Here is a 10926-nt window from a genome sequence, read left to right as displayed (position 1 = left end):
TTAGCCGGCTATTTAGGGAGACGTAGTGTGAGCGACAAGCCAAACTAGCGTTCCAGCATAGCATGTCGGTACAGCGTGGGGAATGAAAGCACCAGGATTGTGGGTTTAAACTAGTGCTGTTGTCGTTGCTTGAGGTTGGAGATTGACCAGTGGACAAATCTGGTGTTTTGGGCAAACTGCTGCAGTGTGAGATTGTGGTGAAGACGCATGGTGCAAACATTTGTTGGCTACTCGGTGAACGTGGGCAAACCAGTGCAGTAACGCAGTGTGAGATTGTGGTGAAGACACAGCGTGCAAACATTTGTTTGCTACTTAGGCAACGTGTCCAGTCACTGTTTTTCCTGTTCATTTTAGATATACAAACTGCCTACCATAATTTATAACCTGCCGAGAAAGAGAGAGGGGGTTTGTGTTTTTACAACGTATGTTTGTTTTGAGTTTCTTTTAACAACTTTATGTATACTCTGTGGGGTTCTTTTATTTCAAATACTTATTGGGTAACGTGTAGTTTCCCAAAGAGACAAACGCCTGCAGTGGTTTGTGTGTTTGAAGTGAAGGGGGGGGAGAAATTGTTGGGAATCACGGATACTATATTTAACTGTGTTGTTATACCTGTGTATTCTTAACTCCTTTATTAAGAGTGACGTGTGGTGTGTTTTGGATTCTGACACGTCTCTGGAGGGAAACTCCGTACACACCCTGTACCATTTGGTGTTTTGATTATGAAACTTCCCTCAAAGTACGACAGCTGTCTTTTTAATTGTTTATATAATTGAACTATTGTGAAATAAATGAATGTATATTTTTGACACACCAGCTTCCATCTGCGTCCTTTAATTAGGGTGGCTTGCGTGAAACCAGGTAGTTCTTTGGGGGTGACTATTCTTTTAATTCATTGGTCTTTGATTTATTGGAGTTGTTGATTAGCAAATCCGAGACCACTGGTTGCCACATCAATACGAGATTTTTTTTAAATAAGTAAGAGTAACTTGTTTGGCCATACTAAAGAAAAATCAAGATACAATGTACACTATAGCAAACATTAGCTGTTGGTTGTTGGCGCCAGATTGCAATTGTGCGTGCTACGTTGATGTTGCATTGACCAATGAAAACACATCACAACACACTTACATTTGAAATATTTATCAGGCTCACTTATAATTGTACTGTTTTTAACATAACATGTTTTAGATAAAATACACCACATAAAGTAGTATCCATGTTTAACTATACAGAGTAGTATTTTATTTTTTATTTCTGATTGGGCGGGCCAGCTGTCATTGTGCGCAGGCACGGCTCCGCGCCTGACCAAGCAAAGTAAGGTAAGAAACAAAAACAATTTTTAATACAAGGCAGCCATGTTGCAGAAAGTTTATATTATTAAAATCGGCACAGGCAGATAGAGAATGCCAAACAGAGCCCAACTCTGCAATATAATTTTTCATTATATTTTATAATGAAAAACAGTTCATTATAAAAGCCGGAAGCACCGACACAGATTAGAAAACAACGCAAAGCTCTGCGTTTTGCTTTTAAAGTTAATTAAAACCATTTTGCACATTCATGAACCAAAGTGAATGCTGCAGCCCACGTCTTTCGTGGCAATCACTTAATCATGAGCATAACACATGAGCCTAATGTTCATTGTACTTTTTGCCAAATTGGCAATTCCGTAATAGTGTGAGGAAACACGAGTTGAAATAACAGAAGAAATTAAATGGATGGAAATAAGATGTTGCTACAGTGCAACTTAATGATAAAAACATATTTAAAGTCTAGCAAAAGTCCCCCAGCCCTGGGAAATAATGCAGAACGCATGCCAGACTGGGAACATAGACAGATTTTTGAAACCAAGAGACATGAAAAAAGTTGTGTTATGATGAAACAGATGAGTATATATTTCATGGATCACATATCGATTGATGTTTACAAGGGCTGAGAATACACTGAGAATAACATAATGATTGAATTTTATATGCATCACGTCTTTTTAGAGTTGCAGAAAGCTCTGTGAGTATTAAACCTTGAATAAGGACTCCATTAGGGACCAAAAATCTATATCAATGCAAAATCTAAGAGACATATGGTGGATGAACACTGGGGTAAAGACTAATGCCAAGAGTTCGGATAACACGGCAACTGGAACAACACATAAATCAGCAAAATGAGAAACAGTCGACAATAATAAAGCAGAGTCCAATGATAACAGTGACATCTGGTGGTGAATTTGTGGATGTGACAGTGACCAAAAACTACACAAGTGCTTTCCTAATGGAATAGAATTGCATTTTGCAGTAAAGGCACACAATCATGACGAATGCACTCTACCCTAGTGTTTCGCTCATCATCATCATGGCAAACATGTTTTATTTACAGCATTAGCAAGAACTGTGGCAGAGCGTTGGTTTTGCGGTCAGATTCACACCGTTACAAGAACACAAGACAACCACACGGCTGTGGCGATGTGATCATTGTCGTTTGATGCAATGTTCATTCAAACTGAAACTGTTATGAACCCTCTAACAAATAATTTAAAGGATTTGTTAATATTTTCGTAGGTTTATTGGGGATTTCAGAGAGGAAAAAAAGTACAGAAGACCAAAGATGATTCAGGATAAGAAGGGTAGGCCTATGTGTGCCAGCGGGGTAAAGTTCGTTTGTTTGCCCTTCAAATATCTTGATAATATTACCACTGTAAGGACGAAGCTGATAATATTTCACAGCCTTCTTTAATATTCTTTTCGCTCGGTATGATAAACACTGCACCACAAAAGCCGTCGCAATGTGCGTTAAACCGGGAGAGCTCGCGCTTTGCTGTAAGTAAGGGACCGTGGGAAAGGTGTGAGTTTTCTTCGTTTTTATATAGCCCGGTGGGTATTTTTTGTTGCTTTTTTGTTACAGGGCATAAAGACATGAGACCAGTGTCGTTTTGTAGAGGGGGGCATCTTTCACAGCCTCTTTTTTACCCCTTCTGGTGGAAAAGTTCAAAATAGATTACTTTTTGTAATAGCTTTGTCAAGCAGGTAGACAGACCTACACAACCAGTGTCATTCAACAGGAGGGGACACTACGCAATAGTGTCTGTCTGCGGATTGCAAGAGAGGGCCGTAACTTGTAAGGGGGCGTAACTTGTAATTGTCCAAATCACAAGGAACAACGCGAGATTTAGTGACATCAAAATGTCGGCAAGATCGCCTTCTCATTTTACGCCTTAATAGTATGTACTGGTTGGGATAGAAAAATATATTTTTGACAGCAGAGCAAGTGTGTGCACTGATACAAATGCAAAACTTAAGTGACGGCTGTTTCCTTTAGGACACTGTAATTATTAACAAATACAAAAGCAACTTGTTTTTAAATTTAAGGATTTCTTTATTAATCATATATAATGTATTTAGTTTAATTCAGCAACGCATCATTTGGGCTATTTATTAATTTTGTGTAGGCAAGTAGGCTCGGCCCTCTAGCGGTGTTACTACTCGCTCCGTACCGGTAGCAGTTTTTATTTGCCTTTTCTTCTCCAGATGTATGTGTGATATCCTTTGTGACACACATTTATGAGACATGAAGGAAATATTAACTCTGGCTTTATTTACAGGTGCAACATACACCCGGCCTCCACCGGGAACACTCTTCAAGGTTGCACAGGAGAAAAATTAACATGCTAGTCAAAGACGCCCTCTACTGGCCACCTCCACCATACAACACTACATTACTACAGTATGTCACAGTTAATATGTGGCACAAATTCAGTTTAATAAACAAATAAATGAAAAAGGTTACGTTTGTTATACACAATTTTGGGAAATACAGATATATTTGTATTTCATTTTCTGAAGATGTTAGAATTCTAAATATTTCAGCATACTTTCCTATAGCTCAGTGGTAAGAGCATTGTGTTAACAACGCAAGGTTGTGTGTTGGATCTCAGGGGATTGCAGACACCTGTGTAAAATGTATAGGATAATGCTATGTAAGTCGCTTTGGATAAAAGCGTCTCCTAGATGTAAATGTACTTTAACAAATCTGCATTTAAAAACACACAATGCATTCATTTATGAAGTGTTTATTTATTTATATATTTGTTTATTCTTTTTCACTCATTCACTCCGTCAGCCATCCACTCTTTACTCCTTCAGTCATTCACTGCAATGAATCGAGTAAAGTGACGTTTTAACAGATTGTCGACGAAACGATACCAATATGTGTGAACTATTGCATGAAAATTACTTACAAAATTTTAATTAAATTTAACCTTTTATCTGGGGAAAATATCCTTAGACCCGCCATCTTGTCGACAATGTGATTTTATGTTTTTATATCTCGCGTTGTTCCGTGTGATTTGGACAATTAAAATTTACGCCCCCTTCTAAGTTACGGCCCTTCCCAGTTACACCTCTCTCTTGCACTCCGCAGACAGACCCCACTCGGACACTGGGCATCTTTCACAACCTTTCTTGTTACCCCTATTGGTGGAAAGGGGAATTGCACGTCCAAAAATAACTTACTTTTTGTAATAGCTTTTTCCTGCAGGTAGACAGACCTATCCAACCAGGGTCATTCAAAAGAGGGGGTGAGTGGGCATCTTTCAGAACCTTTCTGTTTACCCCACTGGTGGAAAAGGGAATTGCACATCCAAAAATAACTTACTTTTTGTAATAGCTTTGTCCAGCAGGTAGACAGATTCATACAACTAGGGTCATTCAATAGAGGAGGGCAGTAGGCTTCTTTCACAACCTTTGCATTATCTATATCTCTACAATGACAAAATTAACATATAAAATGCAGAATTTTCTTGTTAGTTCGGTAAAGCTAAAGTGAAACTGTCTCTATTGTAAAACGTTTTGCATAAATAAATATCACCCACATCATGTCGCAAATATTGTCTGGACAACAGAACTCATGTTTATGCAAAGACATAGGAGGAGATTGACCAAACTGATTAAAACAACATAAAACGATAAGAATAGCGAACAATATATTTTACAGCTACAATTTTAAATGATTCTACTGTTTTATAGCATACACACAACAACAGTGTTGTCTTAAATTTGCATTTGTCTTTTTTCATCATTTTGACACAAGAAGAGTGGTACCATCTTTCACAGTTGCTGCACTGAATCTGATGGGGAAAATTGTGTTTATTAAATTGAACGTTGTATACAACAACTTAACATTATATTGAACAAATGTAGTTGTAACTACTACTATTATTTAAATTTTATGAATAAAAAAGTAATATTGTTTTTAACTTGAAAACATTAATTAAAATATATTTAATCCAATATGCAGTAGGCCTACAGTGATAATATTTGATCTGTATTTATTTAATACAAACTACAACTGAACATTAGTTACATTGTTATTTCTTAGTGCTGCATACTAAATGTGTAATTAGGTATTAATGTTTCCCGTGGGCTCACCACGTGCGGGAGGGACCATAGGGGGTCGGTGCATAGTGGATCGGGCGGCAGTCGGAGGAGAGTGCCTCGATAGCCCTAGCTAGCTCTAGGGACGTGGAACGTCACCTCGCTGGGTGGAAGCAGCCTGAGATGGTGCGTGAAGTTGAGAGGTTCCGACTAGAGATAGTCGGGATCACCTCTACGCATGGCTTGGGCTCTAGAACCACACTCCTCGAGAGAGGATGGACACTTCACCACTCTGGAGTTGCCCATGGTGAGAGGCGGCGGGCTGGTGTGGGTTTGCTTATAGCCCCCCAGCTCTCCCGCCATGTGTTGGAGTTTACCCCGGTGAACGAGAGGGTCGTTTCCCTGAGCCTACGGGTCGGGGTTAGGTCTCTCACTGTTGTTTGTGCCTACGGGTCGAACGGCAGTGCAGAGTACCCGACCTTCTTGGAGTCCCTGGGAGGGGTGCTGGAAAGTGCTCCGACTGGGGACTCCGTTGTCCTACTGGGGGACTTCAACGCCCATGTGGGCAACGACAGTGACACCTGGAGGGGCGTGATTGGGAGGAACGGCCCCCCTGATCTGAACCTGAGCGGCGGTGTTAAGTTATTGGACTTCTGTGCTAGTCACAGTTTGTCTATAACGAACACCATGTTCAAGCATAAGGGTGTCCATCAGTGCACGTGGCACCAGGACACCCTAGGCCGCAGGTCGATGATGGACTTTGTGGTCGTTTCATCTGACCTGCGACCATATGTTTTGGACACTCGGGTTAAGAGAGGGGCGGAGCTGTCAACTGATCACCACCTGGTGGTGAGTTGGATCCGATGGAGAGAAGAAGCTGGACAGACTCGGCAGACCCAAACGTACTGTAAGGGTCTGCTGGGAATGCCTGGCCGAGTCTCCTGTCAGAGAGATCTTTAACTCCCACCTCCGGCAGAGCTTCAACCAGATCCCGAGGGAGGCTGGAGACATTGAGTCCGAGTGGACCATGTTCTCCACCTCCATTGTCGAAGCGGCAGCTCGGAGCTGTGGCCGTAAGGTCTCCGGTGCCTGTCGAGGCGGGAATCCCCGAACCCGGTGGTGGACACTGGAATTAAGGGAAACCGTCAAGCTGAAGAAGGAGTCCTATCACTGGTTGGCTTGTGGGACTCCTGAGGCAGCTGACGGGTACCGGCAGGCCAAGCGGACTGCTGCCCGGGTGGTTGTGGAGGCAAAAACTCGGGCCTGGGAGGAGTTTGGTGAGGCCATGGAGAAGGACTATCGACTGGCCTCGAAGAGATTCTGGCAAACCGTCCGGCGCCTCAGGAGAGGGAAACGGTGCCCTACAAACGCTGTTTACAGTGGAGGTGGGAAGCTGTTGACCTCAACTGGGGATGTCGTTGGATGGTGGAAGGAGTACTTCGAGGATCTCCTCAATCCCACCGTCACGTCTTCCATTGAGGAAGCAGAGGCTGAGGGCTCAGAGGTGGACTCGTCCATCACCCAAGCCGAAGTCACTGAGGTAGTCAAGAAACTCCTCAGTGGCAAGGCACCGGGGGTGGATGAGATTCGCCCTGAGTACCTCAAGTCTCTGGATGTTGTGGGGTTGTCTTGGCTGACACGCCTCTGTAGCATCACGTGGCGGTCGGGGACAGTGCCTCTGGGATGGCAGACCGGGGTGGTGGTCCCTCTTTTTAAGAAGGGGGACCGGAGGGTGTGTTCCAACTATAGGGGGATAACACTTCTCAGCCTCCCCGGGAAAGTCTATGCCAGGGTACTGGAAAGGAGAATACGGCCGATAGTAGAACCTCGAATTCAGGAGGAACAGTGTGGTTTTCATCCGGGCCGTGGAACGCTGGACCAGCTCTATACCCTCTACAGAGTGCTGGAGGGTTCATGGGAGTTTGCCCAACCAATCCACATGTGTTTTGTGGATTTGGAGAAGGCATTCGACTGTCCCTCGCAGCATCCTGTGGAGGGTGCTTCGGGAGTATGGGGTCTGTGGTCCTTTGCTAAGGGCTGTCAGGTCCCTGTACGACCGAAGCAGGAGCTTGGTTCGCATTGCCGGCAGTAAGTCGGGCTTGTTCCCAGTGCATGTCGGACTCCGGCAGAGCTGCCCTTTGTCACCGGTTCTATTCGTAATTTTTATGGACTCTCACCTATGGCCATGAGTGAAAGGACAAGATCCCGGATACAGGCGGCCGAAATGAGCTTCCTCCGCAGGGTGGCTGTGCGATCCCTTAGAAATAGGGTGAGAAGCTCGGTCACCCGGGAGGAGCTCGGAGTAGAGCCGCTGCTCCTCCACATCGAGAGGGGTCAGCTGAGGTGGCTTGGGCATCTGTTACGGATGCCTACTGGACGCCTTCCCCGGAAGGTATTCCAGGCAAGTCCAACCGGGAGGAGACCCCGGGGAAGACCTAGGACACGTTGGTGGGACTATGTCTCCCGGCTGGCCTGGGAACGCCTCGGTGTCCCCCCGGAAGAGCTAGAGGAAGTGTCTAGGGTGAGGGATGTCTGGGCATCTCTGCTTAGACTGCTGCCCCGCGACCCGGCCCCGGATAAGCGAAAGAAAATGGATGGATGGATGGATGGAGGTATTAATAATTAAACACTTGAGATCTATTTATAATAGCTAATGTAAGTAGATTACTTACATTAAAAGGAAATAAACGCATGTGTTCAGGCCCACACATCCAACAGGAGACTATTCTCCACAAAAGGAGCAGTGATCCTTGGGGCTGAAAACGTCTCGGTTACGTCTGTAACCTCGGTTCCCTGATGGAGGGAACGAGACGTTGTGAGAGACTGACTGGGGTTTGATCTTGAGAACCTACCTTCTCCGAGATAATTAATTAATAAAACGCCAATGGGCTTGGCGAATGGCACGCGCACGCCAGTCTCCGCCCCGTGCATACGGGTACAAAGGAAGATGGCGGCGGTCATTCACTCACCCTTTGTACTGAGGAACCTGAGAGGGCACTCCCGTTCACTGCAGTGATTCGGTGCAGCGTTGTGGCATGAAGTCACAACGTCTCGTTCCCTCCATCAGGGAACCGAGGTTACAGACGTAACCGAGACGTTCCCCTTCAGTCGGTCTCTCGACGTTGTGAGAGACTGACTGGGGATCAATCTTAAACGCCACAGCGCTTGCACCGATATCACGACCTCTAGCGGAGCGACCCTGACTGGGCTAGCGAGTCCCAGAGTGCTACCGCGAGACGTAATCTTCCAGTCATATAGTATTGGTCATACCGAGAAGCCTCTACTGACGGCCTCACGGACAGTGGCGTACGCCTCTAGTAGCGAGGAGCTGTCCGGAGCCGAACACTGGGGAAACACTGCTCTCCTCTTAGAAGAGTGTGCTACGGAGGCCACATCCTACCCGGAGGGGAGGTACATGTGGAGACATGACATGGTCTCCCCGGCGGGGAGAACAACATGCGGAACGGTGTTAGCCCGAATAGGGGGACAATCCAGGTGGGATTACCACCGGCGGGGAGGTCACAGATTCACCAATCGGGAAATCCTGAGTGAGGAATTCAACACACGGGACGACCCAAAGGGGAGTCACTACGTATGGGGCACTAGTCCTAATACAGGGGTCTGCCTGAGCAGGGATGACTCTACCTGTAACGGACCTGGTTCTAACAGACGGCTCCGCCCAGTCTGTTACCAAGTGCAATGCTTAGTGATGGATGGAATGCCTATACTTCGCCCGAGAGGGGAAAGTAGGTAGGCTACAATAGCGCGCTAGTCTCACCTGGTGAGGGGAGAAGGCGCTTTCGCAGGCGTACGCCCAAACCAGGAGCCCACCCTAAACGTTGGCGGCGTTTAAGGGATGTGCTGCAACTGGTTCCACGTGGAGATTGTAAAATCTCGTGAAGGTACTGGGCGTAGCCCAGCCCGCAGTTCTACAATGTCTGCCAGAGAGGCGCCCTGTGCCAGTGCCCACGAGTGGAGTGGGCTCTCACTGCCAGCGGGCACGGCGATCCTGGGATTGGTACCCAGTGCGCCACTTCTGTTTGGAGACAGCCCCCCCCGGGTGCCGTCTCCCAGAACAGACAAAGAGCTGCTCAGAGCTTCTGAGGCTCTGTGTGCGGTCCAGACCGAGGCGCAGCGCGCGTACTGGACACAACACATAGAAAGGTTGGGTCTTCCTCTCCGGAGGGGAGCGCCTGCAGGTTCACCACCTGGTCCCGGAAGGGAGTAGTGGGAAGCTTGGGCTCGTTGTCGGGATAGGATCTCAGGACCACGTGAGAATTACCGATCCCGAGTTCCAGGCACCTTTGGGACACAGAGAATGCCTGTAGGTCCCCCACCCTCTTGATGGAGGTGAGCGCCACAAAGAGTGCATCTTTCATCCGACTGAGGAAGATTGGCAATACTTAGGGGCTCACCAGGGCCGTACCAAGGCCCTGTAGGACCCCATTAGGGTCCCAAGAGGGTACGGAGCGCGGCCAGGGTGGACACACCCTTCTCGCGCTCCTGAGGAACCTGGTGACCAGGTTGTGCTGACGGGGATACTTACCTGCGGGTCAGCACTGATCCGATCAGGCAACTCCGCGGGTTCTCCTCCCGGGGAGAACACCAGGACAATTGGCGCCACTTATAAGCGTATGACCGCCTAGAGGCGGGGCTCTAGCCTGTAAGACAGTCTCCCGGACCGCTAACGGGCAAGCCCTCGTCCCGTCCAGGGGCCAGGCATGGAGGTTCCAGAGGCCTGCGTTGGGGTGCCACAACGTGCCCTTCCCCTGCAACGGAAGGTCCTTCGTCAGGGGAATGGGCCAGGGGGGCTGTCGTCAGATCTACCAGATCCGAGAGCCAGGTCTGGTTGGGCCAGTATGGCACCACTCACCAGAACCTGATGCCCCTTTCTCTGACCTTGCACAGGACCTGTGCAAGGAGGCTCACTGGGGGGGAAGGCGTACTTCCGCTTGTCCCGCGGCCAGCTGTGTGCTAGGGCATCCTTGCCGAGGGGACCCTCGGTCTGGGAATACCATAGCGGGTAATGGGTGGAGTCCGGGGAGGCAACAGGTCCACCTGTGCCTGCCGAACCGCTTCCCACATGAGCCGGGCTGCACGGGGATGGAGTCGCCACTCTCCGTGGGGAGTACACTGTCGAGAGAGCGCATCGGCTGTCTGGTTCAGGTTGCCCAGAAGAAACGTGGCCCGCAGGGATTCACCTGCTGACTCCCAAGGAGGAGGCGTCGGGCGAGTTGTGATAACTGCGGTGAGCGTATGCCGCCTTGCGATTGATGTACGCTACGGCAGTCGTGCTGTCCAACCGGACTAGCACGTGTTTGTCCTGCACGAGGGGCTGGAGCCTCCTCAGTGCCAGAAGGACTGCCAACAACTCTAGGCAGTTGATATGCCCACGCAGTCGGGGACCTGTCCACCGACCCGATACTGCGTGCCCACTTGCACACCGCACCCCACCCTTGCAGGGAGGCGTCTGTCGTTCCCACGACACGCCTCGAAACCTGTCCGAGCGGGATCCCCGCTCGGAGAAAAGGTCAAGTCTGACCAGGGTAAGAGAGTG

This window comes from Barbatula barbatula (assembly GCF_947034865.1).
Source record: "Barbatula barbatula genome assembly, chromosome: 19".
NCBI lineage: Eukaryota > Metazoa > Chordata > Actinopteri > Cypriniformes > Nemacheilidae > Barbatula > Barbatula barbatula.
This window is presented reverse-complemented; position numbering follows the sequence as displayed.